Source organism: Scyliorhinus torazame, chromosome 7 (assembly GCF_047496885.1).
Source record: "Scyliorhinus torazame isolate Kashiwa2021f chromosome 7, sScyTor2.1, whole genome shotgun sequence".
NCBI classification, from domain to species: domain Eukaryota; kingdom Metazoa; phylum Chordata; class Chondrichthyes; order Carcharhiniformes; family Scyliorhinidae; genus Scyliorhinus; species Scyliorhinus torazame.
Genome location: NC_092713.1, coordinates 131,818,831 through 131,845,991, shown reverse-complemented (window position 1 = coordinate 131,845,991; position 27,161 = coordinate 131,818,831). Strand labels below are relative to the sequence as shown.

General features: G+C 46.6%; 1 long non-coding RNA gene across 3 annotated transcripts in view; it reads right to left on the bottom strand.

Moving 5' to 3' along the window:
• The window catches only part of LOC140426565 (uncharacterized), a 94,691-nt gene that overhangs the window by 48,812 nt on the left and 18,718 nt on the right, over positions 1–27,161 (bottom strand). The window contains exon 1 of one of the 3 annotated variants that reach the window (XR_011948233.1): positions 3,820–3,892. The exons of the other annotated variants lie outside the window; for them this stretch is intronic. This is a non-coding gene — a long non-coding RNA (uncharacterized lncRNA). Of the gene's footprint in view, positions 1–3,819; positions 3,893–27,161 lie in introns of those variants that run through there. 3 annotated transcript variants of the gene reach the window in all.

Sequence of the window (27,161 nt, the reverse complement as noted above, 5' to 3'; positions counted from 1 at the left end):
CTTTTACATTGTGGATAGCACAATTGCTTCACAGCTCCAGGGCCCCAGATTCGATTCTGGCTTGGGTCACTGTCTGTGCGGAGCCTGCACATCCTCCCCGTGTGTGCGTGGGTTTCCTCCGGGTGCTCCGGTTTCCTCCCACAGTCAAAGATGTGCAGGTTAGGTGGATTGGTCATGATAAATTGCCCTTAGTGTCCAAAATTGCCCTTAGTGTTGGGTGGGGTTGCTGGGTTATGGGGCTAGGGTGGAAGTGTTGACCTTGGGTAGGGTGCTCTTTCCAAGAGCCAGTGCAGACTCGATGGGCCGAATGGCCTCCTTCTGCACTGTAAATGCTATGATAAGGACCAATAAATACCTTAGCCACTCTTTTTTGTTTTATATATTTGTAGAAACGTTTACTATCTGTTTTTATATTCTGAGCAGGTTTACTCTCATAATGTATCTTACTCTTCTTTATAGCTTTTTTAGTAGCTTTCTGTTGCCCCCTAAAGATTTCCCAGTCCTCTAGTCTCCCACTAAACTTTGCTACTTTGTATGCTTTTTCCTTCAATTTGATACTCTCCCTTATTTCCTTAGATATCCAAGGTCGATTTTCCCTCTTTCTACCGTCGGATGGTGCCGGAGCGAGGCGACTCTCTGCGAGTTCTCCAAACAGATCCTCTTTTTACTTAACTTATACTCATTCTTTTCTTTTATTCCCTTTTCTTCTCATGTACTTAATGATCTGTTGAGCTGCTCGCAGAAAAATACTTTTCACTGTACCTCGGTACACGTGACAATAAACCAATCCAATCCAATCCAATCCTTCCTTTTTGTTGGTATAAACCTTTGCTGAGCACTGTGAAAAATTGCTTGGAAGGTTCTCCACTGTTCCTCAACTGTTTCACCATAAAGTCTTTGCTCCCAGTCTACCTTAGCTAGTTCCTCTCTCATCCCATTGTAATCTCCTTTGTTTAAGCACAAAACACTAGTGTTTGATTTTACCTTCTCACCCTCCATCTGTATTTTAAATTCCACCATATTGTGATCGCTCCTTTCGAGAGGATCCCTAACTATGAGATCATGAATCAATCCTGTCTCATTACACAGGACCGGTTCTAGGACCGCTTGTTCCCTCGTAGGTTCCATTAATACTGTTCGAGGAAATATCGTGGATGCATTCTATAAACTCCTCCTCAAGGCTGCCTTGACCGACCTGGTTAAACCAATCGACATGTAGATTAAAATCCCCCATGATAACTGCTGTACCATTTCTACATGAATCCGTTATTTCTTTGTTTATTGTCTGCCCCACCATAATGTTACTATTTGGTGGCCTATAGACTACTCCTATCAGTGACTTTTTCACCTTACTATTCCTGATTTCCACCCAAATGGATTCAACCTTATCCTCCATAGCACCGATGTCATCCCTTACTATTGCCCGGATGTCATCCTTAAATAACAGAGCTACACCACCTCCCTTACCATCCACTCTGTCCTTCCGAATAGTTTGATACCCTCGGATATTTAACTCCCGGTTGTGACCATCCTTTAACCATGTTTCAGTAATGGCCACTAAATCATAGTCATTCACGATGATTTGCGCCATCAACTCATTTACCTTATTCCGAATACTACGAGCATTCAGTTAAAGTACACTTATGTTGGCTTTTTTACCTCTGGAGCAGGTCGTCTGCGTAAAGCGAGACTCTGTGTTCCACTCTCCCCCAGACCAGCCCCTCACAGCCCCTTGAAGCCCTCAGTGCAATTGCCAACGGCTCTATAGCTAACGCGAACAACAGTGGGGAGAGGGGGCATCCTTGTCTCGTTCCCCGATGCAGCCTAAAATAATCTGATGTTGTCCTATTCATCCATATGCTCGCCACGGTTATTATATTATTATTATTTTGTAAGAATCTTTTTACTGAGTAGATTATGGTCCTGCAATGCTAATGCTCAACCATTCTGGCCCAGAGAGGGTATCATTGGAAACTGCTGAGTTTTATTTTTACAGGTCGTAGATTGCTATTGGAAGATTTTAAAATTATAAATTTAAAGTTCTTTTTTCTTTTCTTTTCAGTCTCATTTTACTTGTGGTGTTATTCAAATCTCTATTTCACACTTGCTATTTCGCTTATTGTATCTCATTTGTAATTCAGCCTATTTCCTTGCCAGTCATTGCTCTGTTTCTTTCCCTATCCATAAATCTCATTGCATAAGCAGCTAGCTTTAGTCTCATTGTTCAATAAGATCTCAGATGGCTCGTTGCCCTTGCTGTGCCCCGTGTGTCAGCTCTCACTTTCAGTAAACAGTGGACAGTGCTCAATCAAGTCAGCTAGGCCATGAACAATGTGGTTACTTGCTTCATAATTGCCAGATGAGGGATAATCTGAATTTCAGTTGTGACCAGGTGTCCTAGAAGATGGAACGCATCTCATCTCTCTTATTGCGTCTCACAAGGCCATTGAATCAACAGGCAAACGAGACATCCTATTATCATAAGATCCCTACAGTGCAGAAGCTCTCCATTTGGCCCATCGAGTCACAGGCCCTCTGAAAGAGCCCCTCTCCCAGTCTCACTCTCCTGCCCTATCCCAATAATCCCTTAACTAACCTACATGTTTTTAGATACGAAGGGGCAATTTAACATGGCCAATCCACCTAACCTGCACACACGGTGTGGGAGGAAACCGGAGCACCCAGGGGAAACCCACACAGACCTGAGGAGAATGAGCAAACTCCACACAGACAGTCACCCAAGACCGGATTTAAACCCGGGTCCCTGGCACTGTGAGACAGCAGAGCAAACCACTGTACCACCATGCCACCCCTATTATCTGCTTTTCCCATCTATGAAAGTAGTATCAGTACTTTCAGCAATTTGAGGTGCAAACACTTTTTAAACTGATGGATGCAGGATAAAGTCTAAAAAATGTGGTGTAAGGCATGAGATGTCCCCCAAGCAAAGTCAGAGCCAAAGTTTTAGCTCTGGTAAACAAATCAGTTCCCTGCTTCTGTGCATTATGTATTGATACATATTTCAGCTATAGTGCCCTCTGGAAACTTGGAAAACCCCAGAAGCATAAAAGCTTTGGGCAGCTGTGACATTGACTAACCGTATGGTGAAATTTAACTAAAGATCAGTTTCACCGCAGGTGGTACCCATCATCCTGAAGAACTTGTACCCAGTTGAATGCAGTTGGCTTTGGACATTCCCAGATAGCTACGCCTGTCCCTGCAAGCATGGCAGTGCGTAATAGCAAGCATGACCAAGCCAATTCCCACTGCAGCCCTTCTGTAAACTTCTTCTCACACGTCAAGGGAAGATCACCAAACCGGGGCATTGAGTATAATAATTGGTAAGTCATGCTGCAGCTGTATAGAACCTTAGTTAGGCCACACTTGTGATATAGTGTTCAATTCTGGCCACCATACTTACAGAAAGATGTGGAGACTTTGCAGAGGGTACAGGAGAGGTTTACCAGGATGTTGCCTGGTATGGAGGGCATTAGCTATGAGAAGAGGTTGGATAAACACAGTTTGTTCTCACTGGAATGACAGAGGTTGAGGGGTGATCTGTCAGAAGTCGGCAAAATGATAAGAGGCATGGACAGAGTAGACAGTCATAATCATTTTCCCAGGGTGGAAGAGTCAATTACTAGAGGGCATAGGTTTAAGGCGCGAGGGGCAAAGTTCAGAGGAGATGTGCAAGGGAGGTTTTTTATACAAAGGGCAGTGGGTGACTGGAACTCACTGCCGGAGTAGGTGGTGGAAGCAGGGACGATAGTGATGTTTAGTGACAATACACGAATAGGATGGGAATAGAGGGATACGGACCCCGGAAGTGTCGAAGGATTTAGGTTAGAAGGGCAGCATGGTCGGCGCAGGCTTGTCGGACCGAAGGGCCTGTACTTTTCTTTGTTCTTTGTTCTCTGCCCATTTCCGTTGCTGTGTACCACTCGATCAGGCAGCATCAATGGAATTCTTCTCTTACTCTGAAATGAAAAGCGCTTGAAAATGTTTCTGTCCGGTTTTGAACTGGGGACCGTTCACCTGTGAGGCGAATGTGATAACCACCACAAGCATTCAGTAACAGGTCTGTATTATCCACTAAATATAGGAAAGAATGGAACACTGCATGAAATGATTTGGCTGAAGTATTATGGTGCGTTTTATGAAGCGTTGACCAGTAAACAGTTAAACCCTTGCCCATTCTATGGAAATAAATAAAGAACTGGCATATGTATAGCACCTTTCACGACCGTTAGGCATCCCAAAGCTCTTTGCAGATAAAGTGTTTTTTGGCCTGTAGTCATTGTTACAAAGGAGGGAGACTCTGAGAACAATTAACACAGCAGTCAACCTAGGTGGAAAATAAATCTCACCAATGTATGACACCACTTCGCCCAGTTTGGGGAAATTCCTCCACAAGGCAGTTTATTACCGAATGATTGCAATCTGAAAAGATGTGCAGTCAGCCTTTTGTAAGGGAGATGTACCAGTTGCACAAGCAATATCCCCTCTCAGCAGTTTGCTGATCAACAATATCCTTACATTTGGGCGGCACGGTAGCACAGTGGTAAGCACTGTTGCTTCACAGCACCAGGGACCTGGTTCGAGTCCTGACTTGGGTCACTGACTGTGCGGAGACTGCACGTTTTCCCCATATCTGCATGGGTTTCCTTCGAGTGCTTTGTTTTCCTTCCACAAGTCCCAAAAGACGTGCTTGTTAGGTGAATTGGACATTCAGAGTTCTCCCTCAGTGTAACCGAACAGGCGCCGGAATGTGGCGGCTAAGGGATTTTCACAGTAACCTCATTGCAGTGTTACTGTAAGTCCATTTGTAACACTAATAATGATTATTAATAGATTAGTATTATTATTACATTTTGCTTCACGAACACACAACCGCCATTAGTGCAATGGAAGCACTGAGAGAAGTAATTAGCACCACTGTTTTTATTTCAAAGTGCAATGTGACAATGTGCAATCCGGTAATGTGAGAGTACAATAATTGACGTGAACGAGACTCTAATCAGATTAATGCAAATGAAAATGAGCAATAATGTAGAAAGCTGGATTATTTAAATTAGACGTAAAAACAGAAAGTTCTGGAAATACTTAGGAGATCTGGCAGTAACTGTGGAGAGAGGAAATAATGGTTGTGTGACCTCAGAACTCAATTATTGTAATTAGCTTCTGAAAGGCAGCAATTGTTTGTCTTTGTGAGAATGCTGATTGATCCCTGTTGTACAAAACATGTTTTGGCACAACTGAAATCAGAAAGCATAATTCAAGAGGTACAACTTGCTCTTTAGTCCATTGTCCAATATGTCATTTCCTGCTCCAGTATCTCTTTCACACCCTCTCTTTAATCATCTCTGCTTGGCCTGTTACACCCCGCTTTGACAGAACAGATATACTGATTATTTATCAATCTGTCTGTCAATCTCAGTTAAATAAATCTTGGTATTGGCATTTTTCTACAGTAGCTAGAAATGGCAACTTAGTGATGATGATATGTATATTATCTAGTCTTCCAGCTGCTTACGTTGTACCTTTTGGTCAAATTCATGAAGGTATAATTTCTAATGATTCAAACTGGGCTCCCCCCCCAGTTTAATTAACAATCTTCCATCTTCATATTATTTTGTTGACCCAACTATCCACTTCTCTTTGCCTTTCAGAACTTTTATTGTTTTACTTCTCATTTCCCCCTGATTTTCCACCTCAAATGTTCTTGCCTACACATAACCGCCTCCAGCTGAGTTGGTGACTCAGTCCTATCCGCACTTCAGCGCTGCACAGGAATATGAGCCTACAGGAAATTCAGTTATGGCACAGTAAGATGCGACTGCACCAATTTTCTTGATCCCTCTCCCACGCTGCAAAACTTCAGTGCGCAAAGTGGACCATCAATAACGTGTGGAAATGCTGAGACTAATTTCTCATTGAAAGGACTTTTAGCTGAACTCCGATTAAATGCCTCGCAGGTTTGTTACTGCGTTTTAGAGGAATATCCCACCACCAATCCTTGGCATGTGCTGATCCCAGCAAATTTAACTCAGTTGCTAGTGAAGACATCTTGGTGTCCTGGAGCATGCAGGGGTTGGGCGGGGGTGCGGAAAAGTTGGCCAATGTTTCAAACAGTTCCTGCTGATTCCTGCTGTTATGTTTGGATGTCAGATTGAGCCCAGGACTGGATCCAGCTCTGAAACATCAAGGAATAAGCTAATGAGCAAACAAATTTCATGAGGGTGCATTATTGGAGGTACATTTGATTCTCATTGCAGCTTAATGACTGCCTTGAGAGAAAGAGCAGGGAAAAATGTGTTTGTTTGGATTAGCCCAACTGGATGTTTCAGTCTTTCGCTCTGGTAGAACATTACTTTTCGGACTGTGCGATTCTGGACGTCCAAATTGAAATAAACAATGGGGGTCATGGAGGAGAGGATGTTATATTAATAGTATATTCAAGTGAAATAATTCCATGACCAGTCATGTTTAAACTGACACCAAGTGAAAACCTTCCTCAGAGTCACAGGAATACTGTGAAAGATAGCAATAATTCACTGGAGTAGAGATGGGCTTTTCCAATTAAACTGTTCTATAAAGGAAACTATTTTAAAAAGTAACGAATGGAACTTCTAGAAACAAAATAATTATCCAACATTTATCAAGCTGGTTGCTTTGTGTCACCATATAAGGATTTAAATATTTTTGGATTAGTTATAAACACATACATTGGGAGACTGTTCGGAATTCTCTGGCCATTGGGATTCCTGCTCTTGCCAGCAGCGCATACCTGCCTGGGGGTTTCCCGATGGCGTGGTGTGGCTTCAATAGTAAATCCCATTGACAGGCGGCGGGAGTAGAGAATCCCGCTACCCAGGGAATGGTGCGCCGCTGAGAAATACGCAGCTGGGGGACTGGAAAATCCCACCCTATGTTCACCTGCCGGAGCTGAATTGCAACCGGTTTACGATCCCTCTGGGAGCACAAAATGGTTAGCAATGGCGTGGCATACGAGGGATTCCCAGGGAATCCCACTATTGGGCTGCCATCTTGAAAGGGCAGCCGGCCAACACGGCCCCCCCCCCCGCACTGCAAATCTACCATCGACCCCGAACCAAACTGACCCCCCCCCCCCCCGCCTGCATGCCCCCCTACCCCCAAGTACAGGGGTAAACCCCCGGACCCCTGTATTAGGGAGACACCCCACAGAAACCCCTTTAATAGGGGGACCCCCTAGGAACCCCTGTAATAGAGATCCCTTCAGAGACCCGCTGCCTAAAGAGACCTCCCTCACATTCCGCCCCCTCCACACAGGCCCGCCAGAAAATAGACCCCTGTCTGGAAGCTAGAGAGCAGTCCAGACAGGGGCAGTGAGTGGAATTACCACTGTAACACTTACTTGAAGCACCATGTGTCCATTCCTCGAATGAGAACAACTGTGAACTGCGTCTGGTTGCCACAGATCCATTAGCTGCAAGTTGATCAAAGCGTTCTAGTAGTGGTCTGTGATTGACAGCTTCTACAAACCATCTTCAGCTTTGATTTATTCATCCCCCCTCATGGTTCAGTGGCCTAAATGGGGCAGCACTTTTGAGGAGTGTCAACACCCGTTAGGCTCCTGGGCACTAACTCCGGCCCCAGTGGTTAGAACGCACACTGGGCCAGGAAATACGTGCCAGCACTCGCATGTCCTCAATTGCTCTCCAAAAATCGCCCCCAATGGGATCGTCAACTGCACGCAATTCAGTCCTGGCGTCAATGCTTAGGGCGGGATTCTGCGGTTCCCAAGCCACGTGTTTCGCGCTGGCAGGATTCTATCTTCCCACTGCTTGTCAATGGGATTTCCCATTGTAACCACCCAACAGCACCAGGAACCCCACGCTGCCTGCGGGAAAATGAATCACAATGGCCGGAGAATTCCCAAATGGAGAATTTCACCCAATATCTATTATTCAATGTTTAAAAACACTTCCTTACCTAACAATCTTGGTGATGATTTTGAACCATTCGTTTTTATAATTCAGAAAACCCTAAAAGAAAATTCTTCGAACCTCCAAAACAGTATTCTATACCAGCTTCTGGATCCCAGCCAGGGAATTTTAAGAGTATAATAAACAAAGGGCCCAGGAACTAAACCGGATCAAAATGATTATGGGAATTCCAACTCAGGCCAGTCCAGTCTGGGCCAGTCCAACACAGGCCAGTCCAATCTAGACCAGCACAAACCAGCCATCTGATCCAGGCCAGCTTAATTCAGGCCAGTTTAATCAAGGCAAACTGTGGCGATTGTTCCTTTCAGGGAAATACAGCAGAGAAAGGGTCACATGGCCTGTGTGACCAATAGGGGCTTGGAATGAGCAATCACCCAACGGGGTGGAATCCTCTGAGGTAAGGAAATATGTAGGGAGCAAGCAGCAGCCAGGGTGGTACCGTGGCACAGTGGTTAGCCTGCTGACTCACAGTGCCAGGGATTCAGGTTCAATTCCAGCCATGGGTGACTGTCCGTGTGGCGTTTGCATGTTCTTCCCATGCCTGCGCGGGTTTCCTCTGGGTGCTCCGGTTTCCTTGCACAGTCTAAAGATGTGCAGGTTAGGTGGGGTTATGGGAATAGGGTGAGGGAGTGGGCCTAGGGAGGGTATGCTTTCAGAAGGTCGGTGCAGACTCGATGGGCCAAATGGCATCCATCTGCACTGTAAGGATTCTATGGATGCGGCTGTTGAACAATTCTTATTAATGAATATCATTTGAGTTCGCTAATGGAGTCTCTGAAACACCATCTTTACATCTGGTAACGAGGATAAATTATCCTGACACTGCCTCTGGCCCAACACCTGTGAGTATCCTATTTTAAATCAAAGTCTGAAAAAAATGTATACTCACCAGAATGCTTCTCTTTAGGCAAATAGAGCCATTTGACTCTTCCATGGAGGACTGGACGCAATATATCAAGTGCTTTGGGTATTACTTCCAAGTAAACAAAATAGGGGAGGAGATGAAACACAAAGCAATTCTCCTCAGAGTTTTTGGAAGTGAGATCTATAACCTTGTTCGCAGTCTTACATCCCCAAGCCGGCCCAACTCCAAATCATTGAATGGACTCATGGATTTAGTGAAGGCTTAATTACAACCTCAACCATCAATCATTCTCCAGAGATTCAAACTTAATTTGAAGGTGAGAGCCCAGGTGAACCGATCACGACTTATATTGCTCAACTGCAGCAATTATTGGAGTATTGTGATTTTGGAGCCACCCCAAACGACATGTTACAGGACAGGTTAGACTGTGGCATGAACAATGCCGCTATACAATGCAGATTTATTCCAGAGGTCGACATGCATTTTAAACAATGGAGCAATGGAGATAGCACTGGCCATGGAAAGCACTGAAAAAGGTGCATAAGAGCTTCGGAAAGCACAAAATGGCGCCGTTCACCAGTTCGGGCAGGAACCTGCAGCCAGCAGTGGCGCCAAAACTGCCAAAGCAGCAGCAAAGCAGGAACCAATTTCAGCCACCAACAAAACAAAATGAAACAGAATAGGCAACTAGTCAGTAATGTTTAAAGGAGAATGTCCGATGTGGAGGTAACCACACCCCTGAATCATGTTGGTTTAAGGAGGCTGAGTGTTTTTATTGTCACAAAAAAGGACATTTGATAAAACAGTTCAGAGCTAAAGTCAAGGAGAACAGAGTAATCAATCAACTAAAATGTTCCAAGTATACAATGTGTCGTGTTGGGTGTTCCGCTATACAGACGAACCAACACGGTTGTAGATGGTACAACTCTGTTTTATTACTCTTGATAACAACATCTGTAAACTTATGACTGTGGTTCGTAATTTACCCGTTAACCTGTGGACCCAGCCCTAACACTATCTTAGTGAGGCACTCAGCACATGGTGTATGACTGAGTGGCACGCTGTGAGCTCTGTGCCCTGAGCTGTCTCCTGCTGGAATGAGTGGGAACTGTGGTGTTCCCCGTTTTATAGTGTGTGTGCTCTCACTGGTGATTGGCTGTGATGTTGCGTGTGTGTTGATTGGTCCGTTGATCTGTCCATCAGTGTGTATGTGTGTTTGCACCATGACATGTTTATCTGAATATCATGACACAATGTGGAAGACCCTAGCATCCGTGATTCTGGGATTCACTCTGTTTAACCTAAAACCAGGCAAGATAGATGCTCCGGGTAAATGGGAAGCCTCTTAAGATGGAAGTGGATACAGGGACATCAGCCACTGTGATGGGTGAGCATACATTTTAGTACCTAAGAGAGGAAGACCAACCATTGAACTTGAAGAGTATTTCTGCCAAGTTGAAGACATATACAGAGGAAGCAATAAAAATAAAAGGCACCACAAAGATATCTGTGAGCTATGGACAACAGTCTACCCATCTCCCAGTGATAATAGTGATGGGTAAAGGACCAAGACTCTGTGGCCGCAATTGGCTTAAAGAAATCATGTTGAATTGGGCTGAGATTTTTCAAGTGTGGGAAGGGGAACTTCTGGAACTGATAAAAAAAACTTCTGTGATAAATTAGGCAAAATCAAAGGTCTACAAGCTAAGATTTATATGGATCCTCAATTCTTTAGGGCAAGACTTGTACCATATGCCTTACGAGAGAAAATGGATACTGAGTTAAACAGGCTGGAAGAACTGGGCATTATCAGTTCCAGAAATGGGCAGCACCTTTTGCCCCCGTGTACGTTGAAATCGGACAAGACCATCTGAATTTTCTGGTGGAAAGCTAACAGTTAATCAGACCACCAAGCTGGATGAATGTCCAATCCTGAGAATTAAAGACCTGTATGCAAAGCTGGCGGGAATCTTACACAAAGCTGGATAGGAGTCACATGTACCAGCAACTCAAATTAGATGACGCTCCCCCGGAATATGACACGATAAACACATGCAAATGCTTGTTCCAGTACATGGGCCTGCCTTTTGGCATGTCTATGGCATGTGCAATATTCCAAAGGACAATGGAGAGTCTGCTACAGGGGCTATTCCGGGTTTGAGTGTATCTTGATGATGTCCTTATAACTGGATCGACAGAGACTGGGCATCTAGCAAAATTAGAGGAATTAGTGTGAAAGAGACTTCAGGAGGCTTGAGTTTGCCTCAAGAAAAGGAAGTGCATCTTTCAAGCCACCGAGGTGACCTACCTGGGGCACTGTGTAAATGCACAAGAATTACACCCTGTGGAAGACAAGGTCAAACCCTGCCCCCACAAATCCTTTTTAGGGTGGTAAACTACTATTGAAATGTTTTACTGAGTTTATTGATGATATTGGTCCCCTTGCGTATTCTGCTAAAGAAACATCATTGTTGGTCTTGGAAGGCTCTCCTGGAAGAAACTTCAACTGAGTAAAGCAATTGTTGCATTCCTCAAAACTGTCAGTACACTTCGACCCGTCTAAAGAACTGGCATTGACCTGCGACTCCTCTCCATATGGTGTTGGTGCGGTATTGTCCTGCGAGGCGAACAACGCCTGAAAGGCCAATAGGGTACCTGTCAAGAACCTTCTCAGAGGCCAATAAAGGCTACTCACAAATCGAGAAGGAAAGACTATCAATAGTCTTTGTCAAGAAGTTCCACCAGTATGTACATGGTAGACACTTTACCATAGTTTCTGACCACAAACTGCTCTTGGGCCTCTTCAGCGAGGACACAGCTATCCCACTGATAACCTCAGCCAGAATTCACCAAAGGGCATTAATTCTGTTGGCCTATGAATATACTTTCAAGCACCGACCTGGAACACACATAGCGAATGTGGATGCTCTTAGCCACCTACCTTTGTACAAAAGTACCCATGTACTCCAGTACCATAAGAAATCATCGTGGCATTAAATGTTTCAGCCACATTGCCACCCACCAACCCCTGCCCCCCATACCCCAGTACCCCTCCCACTACCCCTACCCCAGGAGGAGGGGTCGGAGATGGGCTGGTGGGGCAGAAATATCACAGGGAGTACGGTTGGATTAGCTTCTTGATATGGTTGTATCATCTAAGAATTTTACTGATGCCGGCAGGACCAGTTTTTTTGAATTAATTTACGGGATGTGGGTGTCACTGCTTAGCCCAGCATTTATTGCCCATCCCTAGTTTCCCTTCAGAAGGTGGTGGTGAGTTGCTTTTTGAACTGCTGCAGTCCTTGACGTATAGGTATACCCAATCTGCTGTTAGGAGGGAGTTCAAGAATGTTTCCCCAGCAACAGGGGAGGAACGGCGATATATTTCCAAGCCAGGGTGCTGAATGACTTGGACGGGAACCTCCAGGCGGTGGGGTTCCCAGGTATCTGCTACTCTTGTCCTTCTAGATGATAGTGGTCGTGGGTTTGGGAGGTGCTGAGGAACCTTGGTGAGTTACTGCTGTGCATCTTGTAAATGGTACACACGGCTGCCACTGTTCGTCGGTGGTGGAGGGTTTGAATGTTTGTGGAAGGGGGTGCAATCGAGCAGGCTGCTTTGTCCTGGATGGTGTCGAGCTTCTTCAATGTTGTTGGAGCTGCACTCATCCAAGCAAGTGGAGACTATTCCATTTCACACCTGACTTGTGCCTTGTAGATGGCGGACAGGCATTAGGGAGTCAGGAGGTGAGTTACTCGCCGTAGGATTCCCAGCCTTTGACCTGCCGTGGTAGCCACAGTATTAATATGGCTAATCCAGTTCAGTTTCTGATCAATGGTAACCGCCAGGAGTGTGGGGTTTCAGCGATGGTAATGCCATTGAATGTCAAGGGGCAGTGGTTAGATTCTCTCCTGTAGGAAATGGTCATTGTCTGGCACTTGTGTGGCGCGAACGTAACTTGCCAGCTGTCAGCCCAAGCCTGGATATTATCCAAGTCTTGCTGCATTTGGACTCGGACTGCTTCATTATCTGAGGAGTCACGAATGGTGCTGAACATTGTGCAGTCATCCGTAAGCATCTGCACTTCTGACCTTATGATGGAAGGGACGTCATTGATGAAGCAGCTGAAGATTGTTGGGCCGAGGACACTACCCTGAGGAACACCTGCAGTGGTGTCGTGGAGCTGAGATGACTGACCTCCAACCACCACAACCATCTTCCTTTATGCCAGGGATGACGCCAACCAGCGGAGCACTTTCCGCCTGATTCCTATTGACTCCAGTTTAGCCAGGGCTCCTTGATGCCACACTCAGTCAAATACTGGCTTGATGTGCAGGGCAGTCACTCTTACCTCATCTCTGCATTCAGCTCTCTTGTCCATGTTTGAACCAAGATGTAATGAGGTCAGGAGCTGAGTGACCCTGGCGGAACCCAAACTGAGCGTCCGTGAGTAGGTTATTGCTGAGTAAGTGCCACTTGATAGCACTGTTGATGACTCCTTCCATCACTTTGCTGATGATGGACAGTAGACTGATAGGACGATAACTGGCTGGGTTGGATTTGTCCTGTTTTTTGTGTGCAGGACACACCTGGGCTACTTTCCACATTGCTGGGTAGATGCCAGTGTTATAGCTGTACTGGAGCTGCTTGGCTAGGTGTGCGGTAAGTTCTGGAGCACAAGTCTTCAGTACTATTGCTGGGATATTGTCAGGGCCTGTACCTTTGCAGTATTCCAGTACCATCAGCCGTTTCTTGATATCATGTGGAGTGAATCGTATTGGCTGACGATTGACATGTGTGATGCTGGGGACCGAGATAAATCATCCTCTCGGCACTTCTCGCTGAAAATTGTTGCGAATTCTTCAACCTTGTCTTTTTCACATATGTGTTGGGCTCCTCCATCATTGAGGATGGGGATATGTGTGGAGCCTCCTCCTCCAGTGAGTTGTTTGATTGTCCACCACCATTCATGGCTGGATGTGGCAGGAATAAAGAGCTTAGATCCACATTTGTTGTGGAATCGCTTAGCTCTATTACTTACTGCTTATGCTTTTTGGGACACAAGTAGTCTTGTGTTGCAGCTTCATCAGGTTGGCACCTCATTTTTTGGTATGCCTGATGTTGTTCCTGGCATGCTCTCCTGCACTCTTTATTGAACCAGGCTGGCTTGGTCGTAATGGTAGAGTGGGGGATATGCTTATTGTGGTTGAATACAATTCTGCTACTGCTGATGGCCCACAGCACCTCATGGATGCCCAGTCTTGAGTTGCTAGATCTGTTTGAAGTCTATCCCATTTAGCACGGTGATAGTGCCACACAACACGATGGAGGGTATCTTCAATCTGAAGATGGGACCTTGTCTCCACAAGGACTGTGCGGTGGCCACTTCTACTGACGCTGTCTTGGGCATGTGCACCTGCAGCAAGCAGATTGGTGAGGATGAGGTCAAGTATGTTTTTCCCTCTTGTTGGTTCCCTCGCCACCTGCTGCCAGTTCTGGAGAGGCTAACCGCCCTGAGACAGATAGACAATTTCCATAATTGGGGAGGTGGTGGCGTAGTGGTATTTTCACTGGACTAGTAAACCAGAGACCCAGAGTAATGCTCTGGAGACCCAGGTTCAAATCCCGCATTGCAGATGGTGAACTTTGAATTCAATAAAATTTGGAATTGAAATAAATTAAATTGACGACCATGAAACTATTGTCGATTGTCGTAAAAAAAAAACCCACCTGGTTCACTAATGTCCTTCAGAGAAGGAAATCTGCTGTCCTAACCTGGTCTGGCCTACATGTCACTCCAGACTCACAGAAATGTTGTTGACTCTTTATTGTCCCTCAAGGGCAATTGGGGATGGGCAATAAATGTTGGCACAGCCTGCGATGCCCACATCCCATGAATGAATTTTTAAAAAGCCCAATTAGGGACTATGTGAGTGTGGCATTAGCATTTTTCCAACAGCAATGTCCCTATATCTACTTCCATCTTAAGAAGCTTCCCATTTACCCGGAGCGTTACAGTAATAGGGTCTATCTAGATTAAACAGAGAGTGAATCCCATGTGGGGATACTATCAGCCAACTGGAGGAATTCCTCAGCGGCAGCCTGGGTGGGGAGATTGGTCGGAGGGGGCAAGGCTTTATGGCGCAAATAGCACTCCACAGGAAGAAGAGACAGCCCCCCCCCCCTCCCTATGGTCTGAACAATATCCCTGGTGGGCTTTGGCTCTGACACTGGGCACCCTGCATTTACATCTTTGAGGTTCTCAACCTCCTGCATATTGCATCAGTGACCACCTCTCTCCGAGTTGGGGACCCATTGATTGGGCCAGCTACATCAGGATCCCCCCTGAAATCCATACTTGAACTGCAGGCCCACAGGTGGCCATTCAGAAAGCCACCTTTGTGAAAATTGTTAAAAAGGTGCCCGGGAGAGCCACTTTCCACCCTGCCACCAGGATCTGGAACACCCCGCTCCTAAATGTATGACCTCTGCATTTGCTTATCCTAATTGTTGGAAATGCGTCGAAGCAGACAAATTTGTCACCACCGATAATCAGACTGAAAGATCTGAAGGTGGATAAATCACCTGGACTGGAGGAACTACACCCCAGGGTTCTAAACGAGATAGCTGATGAGATTGTGGAGGCATTGGTGATAATCTTTCAGGAATCACTGGAGGCAGGAAGGGTCCCAGAGGACTGGAAAGTGGCTAATGTAACAACACTGTTTAAGAAGGGAGGGAGGCAGAAGACAGGAAACTATAGGCCGGTTAGCCTGACTTCGGTCATTGGTAAGATCTTAGAGTCCATTATTAAAGATGAGATCGTAAAGTACTTGGAAATGCATGATAAAAATAGGACTGAGTCAGCACGGCTTCGTCAAGAACTCATTAGAGTTCTTTGAGGAAGTAACAAGGAAGTTAGACAAAGGAGAACCAGTGGAAGTGATTTATTTAGATTTCCAGAAGGTCTTTGACAAGGTGCCGCATAAGAGACTGTTAAATAAGTTAAGAGTCCATGGTGCTAAGGGTAAGATCCTGGCATGGATAGAGGATTGGCTGAATGGCAGAAGGCAGAGAGTGGGGGTAAAGGGGTCTTTTTCAGGATGGCAGCCGGTGACTAGTGATGTGCTTCAGGGGTCTGTGCTGGGACCACAACCTTTCACAATATACATTAATGATCTGGAAGAAGAAACTGAAGGCACTGTTGCTAAGTTTGCAGATGATACAAAGATCTGGGGCGAAATTCTCTGGAAACGGCGCGATGTCCGCCGACTGGTGCCCAAAATGGCGCAAATCAGACGGGCATCGCACCGCCCCAAAGGTGCGGAATGCTCCGCATCTTTGGGGGCCGAGCCCCAACTTAAGGGGCTAGGTCGGTGCCGGATGAATTTCCGCCCCGCCAGCTGGCGGAAAAGGCCTTTGGTGCCCCGCCAGCTGGCGCGGATATGACATCTCCGGGTGGCGCATGCGCGGGAGCGTTAGCGGCCGCTGATGGCATTCCCGCGCATGCGCAGTGGAGGGAGTCTCCACCATGGCGGAGGCGGAAGGGAAAGAGTGCCCCCACGGCACAGGCCCGCCCGCGGATCGGTGGGCCCCGATCGCGGGCCAGGCCACCGTGGGGGCACCCCCTGGGCCCAGATCGCCCCGCGCCCCCCCCAGGACCCCAGAGCCCGCCCGCGCCGCCTTGTCCCACCGGTAAGGTAGGTGGTTTAATTTGCGCCGGCGGGACAGGCATTTTAGCGGCGGGACTTCGGCCCATCCGGGCCGGAGAATCGAGCGGGGGGCCCGCCAACCGGCGCGGCGCGATTCCCGCCCCCGCCGAATCTCTGGTGCCGGAGACTTCGGCAACCGGCGGGGGCGGGATTTACGCCAGCCCCCGGCGATTCTCTGACCCGGCGGGGGGGTCGGAGAATCTCGCCCCTGTAGAGGGACTGGTAGTATTGAGAAAGCAGGTGGGCTGCAGAAGAACTTGGACAGGCTAGGAGAGTGGGTAAAGAAGTGGCAGATGGAATACAAATGTGGAAAAGGTGTGAGGTTATGCACTTTGGAAGGAGAAATGGAGGCATAGACTATTTTCTAAATGGGTAGATGCTTAGGAAATCAGAAACGCAAAGGATCTTGGGAGTCCTTGTTCATGATTCTCTTAAGGTTAGCGTGCAGGTTCAGTCTGCATTTGCCTTCCCAACTGTCATGTTAGCATTCATGTCGAGAGGACTAGAATACAAGACCAGGGATGTACTTCTGAGGCTATGTAAGGCTCTGGTCAGGCCCCATTTGGAGTATTGTGAGCAGTTTTGGGCCCCGTATCTAAGGAAGGATATGCTGGCCTTGGAAAGGGTCCAGAGGAGGTTCACAAGAATGATCCCTGGAATGAAGAGCTTGTCCTATGAGGACTCTGGGTCTGTCCTCGTTGGAATTTAGAAGGATGAAGGGGGATCTTATTGAAACTTACAGAATACCGCGAGGCCTGGATAGAGTGGACGTGGAGAGGATGTTTACTTATAGGAAAAACTAGAAGCAGAGGACACTATCTCAGACTAAAGGGATGATCCTTTAAAACAGAGATGAGGAGGAATTTCTTCAGCCAGAGGGTGATGAATTTGTGGAACTCTTTGTCGCAGAAGGCTGTGGAGGCCAAATCACTGAGTGTTTTTAAGACAGGGATAGATAGGTTCTTGATCAATAAGGGGTTGAATGGTTATGGGGAGAAGGCAGGAGAATGGGGATGAGAAAAATATCAGCCATGATTGAATTGCCGAACAGACTCGATGGGCCGAGTGGCCTAATTCTGCTCCTATGTCTTGTGGTCTCATGCCTGCGAAAAATAAAATTAGCTGTTTTGACCTGAATCTCAGAAATACATTTCAGCTTGTCTAGCACCGTTAGAAAGTAAGCTAAGTTAATTAACCATGGTCTACAAAGGACCTATTTATTCGAGACAGGCAATCCGTTATATGTAACTTAAGGGGCGCCACCCTGCAAGCGTTGGGCAAAGCGTTGGGCAGATCTCCATGAACCACTACCTGTAAAGAACAATGAAATGAAAATGAAATGAATGAAATGAAATGAAAACGGCTTATTGTCACAAGTAGGCTTCAAATGAAGTTACTGTGAAAAGCCCCTAGTCGCCACATTCCCACGTCTGTTCGGGGAGGCTGGTACAGGAATTGAACTGTGCTGCTGGCCTGCCTTGGTCTGCTTTCAAAGCCAGCGATTTAGCCCTGTGCTAAACCAGCCCCTGATGGATTGATAAAGGCCACGATAACATTTACATTGCAGTAAAATATTGTCCAGTGATGCAAGTAAGTCTAAAAGTTTAAGATTTGATATAATGCCGCCAACTTGCCTGGCTGAGACTCAGGTCAGATGACCTCTTGGTAGGACCTATGTATGACCCAATGCACCTTACAGCAAGATCATGCAATATCTGCTGGTTCTGGGAACTGCTTGGTACTGACTGTCTCACAAACACCAAAAACGAATTTATGTTTTACTTCGACCAGGCCATTGCAATGGAAAAGCAGCAGAAAAGACTTGCATTGATATGACAACTTTCATGATCTCAGGACGTGCCAAAATGCTTTACAGCCAATGAAGTACCTTTGAAGTGCAGCCACTGTGTGAAGCATGGCAGCCATGTTGCACACAGCAATTAAACAGCAATGTGGTAATGGACAGATAATCAATTTTAACAATGTTGATTGAGGATCAATATTGATTATTATCGTAAGGTGTTGAACCTCTGACCTGATTTAGGCTTCCTTTGTATGTGTGGGCCCAACTGGAATGAATATTAAGTGCAAAGGCATATTTTATCTGATCATTACTGCCCTGTCAACTGACTCATATAGGGAAATAATAATGGGAAAATCCGACACCTGATTGTTAGATGTAAACACTTTATCATCATATCACTTGGGCATAACACAATTATGTTGCATAACTCATTTGGATGACTTTTCCCTTCCCTCCAATGGTGACCGTTCCAATTAAATTAAGCTGAAAAGTATTTTCCTGTAAAGAAACAGAGGGGAGTAATAACATTATGCAGTGTGTTGCTATGATCTCAAACGCACTGCCTGAAAGGGCAGTGGAAGCAGACTCAATCTCAACTTTCATAAGGGTATTAGATAAAAACTTAAAAAGAAAAAAAATCCAAGACTGTTGTTGTGCTCTTTGTGTTACTTATTTCAGGATGGTTGGGTGTAGTGTTCACAAAGACCACAAAATAGCTTGAACTTAAAACAAAGCTATAAATTTATTAACACTACTAACTTGGATTCAACACGTACTCCTAAAGAATACACAGTTGATTTAATAACATTTAAACTACACTCATCTACAGCTAATCTTACTACTGATATAAACTATGATCTGCTCTCACTTACACTATCTGTACTTCATTAACTTTGCAGTTCTTACAGTTATGATAATACCACAGCTGTGGGGAAAGAACAAGAGGGTGGTAGCTAATCAGGAGTTAATTGCAGATGCTAGAAATCTACAATAAAAACAGAAAACGCTGGGAATGCCCAGTAGGTCAGGCAGCATCTGTGGAGAGAGAAAAACAGTGGGCGTGATTCAATGACCACGTTGAGCCCGAAATGCAGCGCACTGCGGCGCAGGGTGACCGATAAAAGCCAGGAGACTCCTCTCCCGGGATCTACCCAGCTCACAATGCCTCGTGAGATCTAACGTGATCTCACGAGACATTGCGATGTAAATCCCGCTAATTGTGAGCGGGACCACTTTTTGGCAAACCTGCATATTAGAGCGGGACAGCTAGCCTCACTCTAATGTGCAGATTCTTGAGGTACCTGAGGCTTTGGGATTCATCCCCTTTGCCTTGGAGACCTTGAGTGAGGGCTGTTCAGCACTGATCTCCACAAACAGGGACCAGATGGAACGGCACTCTTTGGGGGTCTCCCAGGCATTCAGAGGCCCAGTTTCATGCCTTTTGGGCAAGTTAGTACCCTGGAACTGCTGGTGCCACCTTGGCACCCTGGCATTACCAGCCTGGCACACTGGCAGTGCCACCTGGGTGCCAGCCTGACACTATCAAGGTGGTACTACCAGCTAGCATGGGTACTGCCAGGTTGGCATTTTTTGTGTGCATGTGATTGGGCTGGGGGTGCCCTGTGTGGGTGTTGGGTGGGGGTGGTGGTGTGGGAGGGAGGTCCGGCGTCACTTTGGGAGCATTGGAGAACTTTTAAATGACGTCCCGATCTCTCGCTACACTGAGGCGTTCCGGTGAGCGGAGCTCTCCAGTGTATAAGATGGGGCTATGTGTAGCCTCAGCCTCACGTTCTCCACTGAGGCTCCTTAGGCAATGTGAGTTACGTTGTATAGCCATGTGTTTCTCAGTGCTGCGAACGCTGGGAAGCATGTGGCTAAATGCACTAGTTATGGGACTTTGTTCCCAACTGGTTGAATCGAGCCCAGGGTTTATGGGTGCGATTTAGTAGCGTTGTCATGCCTGCCTTGGCTTCGGGACAAGGCCTTTGAGTCCCATCAGAGTCTCTTGCGAGATTTGCGATGCTCGAAATGCCTCACAAGTTTTAACGAAATCAGACGAGACGTTGCGATCTGGATCTCACCCTCAATGGGCCTGATCCAGATCTGCATGTTTAAATGATCCATAAGATCATTTAAATCTGTGTTCGCAGGATTCTCGCAGCACCCCGGATCTAATGGCCACACCTGGGAGGTCTCGCCAGAGCACTGTTTAGTACTGGTGTCCACAAACGGAGATCAGTCATAACTGCATATCAGGTGGGGGAGTCTCTCAGGCCATTAGAGACCCCCGGGTGGTCGTGAACATTGCAGAGTGGCACAATGACACTCCCTCTGGCATCCAGGCACTTTGGCACTGCCAGCCTGGCACCCTGGCAGGGTCACCTGGGCACCCTGGTAGTGCCATCCTGATACTGCCAGAGTGCCTGGGTGGTGGTGCCAGGCTTGCATTGCCAGGGTGCCCGGTTGCCAGTTTGGCGCTGCTAGGGATTGGGCCCAGGTGGAGGGTGAGTGAGGGGGTGTTCCTGGGGACATCCCTGAATATTTTTGGGGGAGGGGGGGGGGGAGATGGCTGAAAAAGGGGTGGGGATAGATCGGGGCAGCCAGACCAAATGGCGCCACGATCTGCGAGGAGCCTTTCCTGCTAGGCTCGCCAGCAAGAAATGTCTCAAGTGCGGCCTCGGAGGAGAGAAAGCCCCAGAGGCCAGAAAAACCAGCAAGTGCTGTTGAATAGCGGGGTGTTACTCGGCCCTGCAGCTGCTGAGTAACACCCCGCTAAACACGGCCAAAACTGGACATAGATTTTTTTTCCCCTGTTAAATCGCGCCCAACATTTCAGATCAATGGTGGCTGAAAGGTCATCGACCAGAAATGCTAACTCGGTTTCTCTCTCCACAGAGGTTGGCTGAACTGCTGTGTATTTCCAGTATTTTCTGTTAGTATTGTATTTTCCAGGACCACTGCTGCTCCGCTGAGTTGCTATCGCAAAATTGCTGTAACTCTCTGGACTCTGGGGCCTGAGATCAGCTTCACAGAGTGGTCATCGCCATTAGTTTTCCAAAAAGCCAGCATGAATCCCGATGGGTCAAATGGGCTCTTTAGTATTCACAGACGAGTCCAGAAAGTGGAGTCAAAATGAATGGTTTATTAAAAAAGTCAAGTATATACAAGTAACAAAAGAACAAAGAAATGTACAGCACAGGAACAGGCCCTTCGGCCCTCCAAGCCCGCGCCGACCATACTGCCCGACTAAACTACAATCTTCTACACTTCCTGGGTCCGTATCCTTCTATTCCCATCCTATTCATATATTTGTCAAGATGCCCCTTAAATGTCCCTATCGTCCCTGCTTCCACTACCTCCTCCGGTAGCGAGTTCCAGGCACCCACTACCCTCTGCGTAAAAAACTTGCCTCGTACGATAAAAAACTTGCCTCGTACAAATGCCCAGTAGGTTTCCCCAGCCGGGACTACTCTGCAGCTCAGCTCATACCTGGGCCGGCTTTTAACGTCCTGAGTTAACTATCCCGCTGTTGGGCCTCAGCAAGGGAAATGAATCAGGTTGCCCCGTGGGTCTCGTGGGGGTTATAACAATCTCCCTCCATGCGGAATCATTCTCTAATTCTACTATAAACAGAAGCTCTCCCTAACAAAGGTACGAAACCTTGTGCAACCAGTGTGAGCTTGCCCAGCAAACTTGAAGAAAACTCAGTGGAATTATAGAGTGAATTTGACGTTTCCAGGAACTCATGTGCTCCCAAAACCCCCTCCCCCCAACCTAACATGGTGTCAGTGCTAGTTCAATGGACCTGTGTCATATCAGAGGAGGGGAATTCTGGTTGCGTTTCTGATGCATTTGTGGTCAAAATTAAGGTGACATGTCTTTTTCAAATGCTTAGGCTGTGTATTTCCAAAAACATGCCTGTTTAAGAAATATCAGACAGTTTGGTTAAGTTGTGGTTAGGCCCAATCTCAGTGACTGTTAATAAAGCGGCACTGCTGAACTTCAAAGGAAGCTTCTTGCCTGAAGACCAAGTGGCCAAAGCTGCAAAGGTTTGATTTTGTTAACTGATAGGGCAGGAGTTATACATTTGCTCAGCTCCTGTCTAACAGTCTTCCTCAATAATGCACCGTGTAAAATTGGCACACAAACCATTCTCAAGGTCAAGCTCATCAAAATGACTCATTATCGAACTCCGCTTTAAGACAGCACGTATTGTGGTGAATGGCCTGCTTTAAGCAGAAGACATCAAATATTTTTGGGGTGAATTTTCAGCTTCCGCCTGCCCTGTTTATACTGGAAAATGCAACAGGCGACAATTAAAACTTGAAAATGAAGTGTCTATTGTCCACCATCCCACAATTCCTGCCACCCCTCACACACACACACCAAACACCCAAAGCTACACGGCACAATTTTCTGGCAAGGACCGTATTGATATGTCTAAATCAGGATACAATATCGCTTGTAGGATTCCAGTGTCAGGGTTGTACTTGCCGCACACGCACACACAATGGTATCAGTCGCTAAATGGCCTATGGTCCATTAAGGGATCTATGAAGATCATTCAGAAAACAGCCTAAACTTCTCTTTTTACAGGAAAGTCCCTCCTGATTTCACAGAAGGCACCAGGAGCACTAATACGAAAGGAAAATACAGCACACGCTGATAATCTGAAATAAAAAGGAAGAGAAAATGCTGTACTCAACAGTTCAGGTAACATCTGTGGAGAGAGAAACAGAGTTAATGAGTGTGATTTAATGCCTCACCGCACCCGACTTGGTGTCAGACCGAGACCGTTGAATCTCACTAGATTCACGATGCTCAACATGTCTCGCGAGATTCAACCGAACCTCACGAGTCATCGTGATTTAGATCTCACTCTCACTGGGCATGGTCCAGATTATCCCGGTGCCCATGACCTAACAGCCTCGCCTGGGAGTCCTCGCCGTTCAGTACTCATCCACACAAACATTGACTAGGCATAACAGTACCTGAGGGTCTCCCAGGGCATTGAAGATCCCTGGGTGGTCGGCGATAGGGCATGATGGCACCTTGGCACTGTTGGTCTGACACCGTGGCACTGCCAAGGTGCCCAGGTGGCTCTGCCAGTCTGGTATAAGCAAAGCTAGGATGGCAGTGCCAGGATGTTTAGGTTCCACGGTGACACTGCCAAGGGTGGGGCCTGAGGAGGGCCATGCCCATGAAAGGGGGGATGAGGGGGTTATCAAGGGTGGGGGGGAAGGGTGGGTATGAATGGGCCTCATAAAGGTTGGGGGGGGTGAAGGGAAGGAGTTCTGAAAGGGGGGGCCTAAAGGGGGGGCCTAAAGGGGGGGGTCAGGAGGCCTGAAAAGTGTGTGGGCGGGGACCTCAGCGACTCCATAGTGTGGTGTGCTCACTTGGGAGGGGTGGGGTAATGTCCATGTGCGCAGCGGCGGACATGTGTGGAGACCCTCAAGCTCACTTAGGGATCGGGGCATTGTTTCAGATTGGCAGCCCGATCTCTGAGGAGCCCATGTTGCCGACCAGTTCAACTCACAACTGTTGAAAAAATTTTGAAGTGTGGGCTGGACCGGGGAGAAACTTCCCAAGGCCCCAAAAATGATTCAGAGTATGATCTAATGGACGCATTGCACCCGACGGCAGGGAGCGGGGAAAACCTGTTGGATTAAATTGCATCTATTTCAATGCAAGAGGGCTGACAGGTAAGGCCGATGAATAGGTACATGGGACTGGGATATCATAGCCATAACTGAAACTTGGCTAAGGGAGGGACAGTAACTTAATGTTCCAGGGTACATGTGCTTTACAGAGCAGGAGGAAAGAGAGGAGGGGAGAGTTGCATTTTTGATTAAGAGGAACATCATGGCAGTAGTCAGAGATGAAACAACCGAGGGATCATTCAGCAAGGCTTTGTGGGTGGAACTAAGAAATAAGGGAATGGTGACCTTACCGGAGTTGTATTATAGGCCCCAAATAGTCAATGTGAATTAGAAGAACAAATATGCAGGGAGATTGGGGAGACTTGCAGGAGTAATAGGGTTGTCATAGTAGGGGTTTTTAATTTTCCTAACATAGACTGGGACTGCCATAGTGTTAAGGGCTTAGATGGAGTGGACTTTGTTAAGCATGTTCAGGAAAGTTTCCTCAGGCAGCATGTGGAGGGTCCTATTCGATGAAGACTTGGGAACCTGGGAAGGTTAGTGGTAATATATTGGGGACGGTTCGCATTACAGTAGAGCAGATGATGGACGTATTAAAAATGTATGAAGGTGAATACATTTCCTGGCCTTGACCAGGTATATGCAAGAACACTGTGTGAGGATAGAGAAGAAATTGCGGGAGCCCTGGCTGAGATATTTGAATCAACAGTAACCACGGGTGATGTAGCAGAAGACTGGAGGGTAGGAAATATTGTGCCCTTATTTAAGAAGGGCTGCAAAGAAAAATCGGGGAATTATAGACGTAAGCCTAACATCTGTGGTGGGTAAGTTACTGAGAGGATTCTGAGGGATAAGATATACAGGCATTTGGAAAGAAAGGATTTCATCAGTCAGGCATGGCTTTGCGCATGGGTGATCGTGCCTTACAAATTTGTTTGGGTTCTTTGATGAAGTGACCAGGAAAGTTAATGAGGGCAAGGTGCTAGACATAGTTTATATGGACTTCAGTAAGGCCTTTGATAAAGTTCCACATGGTAGGCTGTTCTGGAAGATTAGATCACATGGAATCCAGGGAGAGTTGGCAAATTGGATAAACAATTGGTTTGATGGGCGGAAGCAGAGGGTAATGGTGGCATGTCGGATTGGAGACCTGTGAGTACTGGTGTGCCTCATGGGTCAGTGCTGTCCCATTGTTGTTTGTTATCTATATCAATGATTTGGATGAGAATATACAAGGCATGATCAGTAAGTTTGCAGATGACACTAAAATAGATGGTATTGTAGACAGTGAGGAAGGTTATCAAATATTGCAGCAGGATCTTGATCAGCTGGGGGAGTGGGCCAAGAAATGGCAAATGGTGTTCAATACAGATAAATGTGAGGTGTTGCATTTCGGAAAGTCAAATCAGGGTAGGACTTTGATGGTGAATGGTAGGACCTTGGGGAGTATCGTGGAACAGAGGGACCTTGCAGCTCATGTGCACGGTTCTTTAAAGGTGGAGTCACAGTTAGATAGGGCAGTGAAGAAGGTTTTTGGCATGCTGGCCTTCATCAGTCAGGCAATTGAATATAGAGGTTGTGCAGTTATGTTGCAGTTGTGCAGGACTATGGTGAGGCTGCATCTGGAGTATTGTGTTCAGTTTTGGTCACCTTGCTATAGGAAAGATGTTATGAAACTGGAGAGAGAGCAGAAGAGATTTACAAGGATGTTGCCAGGACTCAAGGGACTGAGTTATAGAGTGAGATTGGACAGGCTAGGACGTTTTTCTTTGGAGCGTAGGAGACTGAGGGGTGATCTTATAGAGGTGTATAAGATCATGAGAGGCATGGAACGGGTGAATGCACTCAGTCTTTTTCCCAGGGTTGGGGAATCGAGAACTAGAAGGCATAGCTTTAAGGTAAGTGGGGAAAGAGTTAATGGGAACCTGAGGAGCAACTTTTTTACACAGAGGGTGGTACATATGTGCCAGAGGAAGTGGTTGAGGCAGGGACATTGACAACATTTAAAGGACATTTGGACAGACACCATGGATAGGAAAGGTTCAGAGGGATATGAGCCAAATGCAGGCAAATGGGGTTAGCTTAGATGGGCTTTTTGGTTGGCATGGACCAGTTTGGGTCGAAGGGCCTGTCTCCGTGGCATAGATTCTATGATTCTATGACATGGGACACAAGATTTACCCGACTCGCCGTGTCTCGCAAGATCTAATGGACCTAAATTTGCACATTTAAGCGTGCAGTTAGGCACACTTGAATATGCACTCGCCGGATCTAACCAGTGTTGCTAACTTTGCCTTAGTTCAATTGCTCTGTTTTATTGCCTTTGCTCTTGAGTTGCCAGGTATCTTTATGATACCGCCACGAGGTTCAAGTCCGAGTAATGATCAATAATCCAATACACCGATTAGTAAGATTTAAATCAAAGCACATTTATTATACACAGTAATCGCTACTCATGCACAAATTCTACGTTTAAGCTACTTCTACAACTAACAGGCCTATACTTAACTTGGAACTGTCCCACCAGGTCAGGGAAACAAATGGCCTTTCGTTTGGGTTCTGAGCCTGCGGGATTCGAAGTTGGTTCAGATTGATAGCTAGGAGCGCCGACCTCGTAGCGAGCGTTGAAGTAAGACTTACAGTTTCGACCAGCTGCTGAAGAGTGAAGAGCTGGAGAAGCGGTGGAGAAGAGAAGACAGCGACTTGAACTTGGGGCTCAATTCTTATAGTTCCCAGGGCCTTCCCGCCTTTCGTGGCGGACCCTGTAGCTGGTCCCAAGTGATTGGACTTTGTCCCAATCGCTTGGTTCGATTTTCTCCAATGCTGGAGCGGTTCCTTGATCGATGGGCGGTCTTGAGGTGGTCGTTCACCTCCTTTTGTGTAGGCTCCTGCTGACGCCGAAGAGTCTGGTTTTGCTTTGTGTGTCTAAATGTTGCTTATTGTTCCCGGGGATTGCTCATTAGTATGCAGATGGCTGTTGTTTTGTTATGCTGATGGTTGCTGGTATCGATCTTGTCTGGCCTTTCCAGAGGTAAATACACAGCCAACCTGCAGCTGCTCGTCTTTGTCTTGTTGGCTGGCTTTCCCATCAGCCTTTGCCGTTCGCCATTTTGAATCAGGAGTTGGCCATTTTA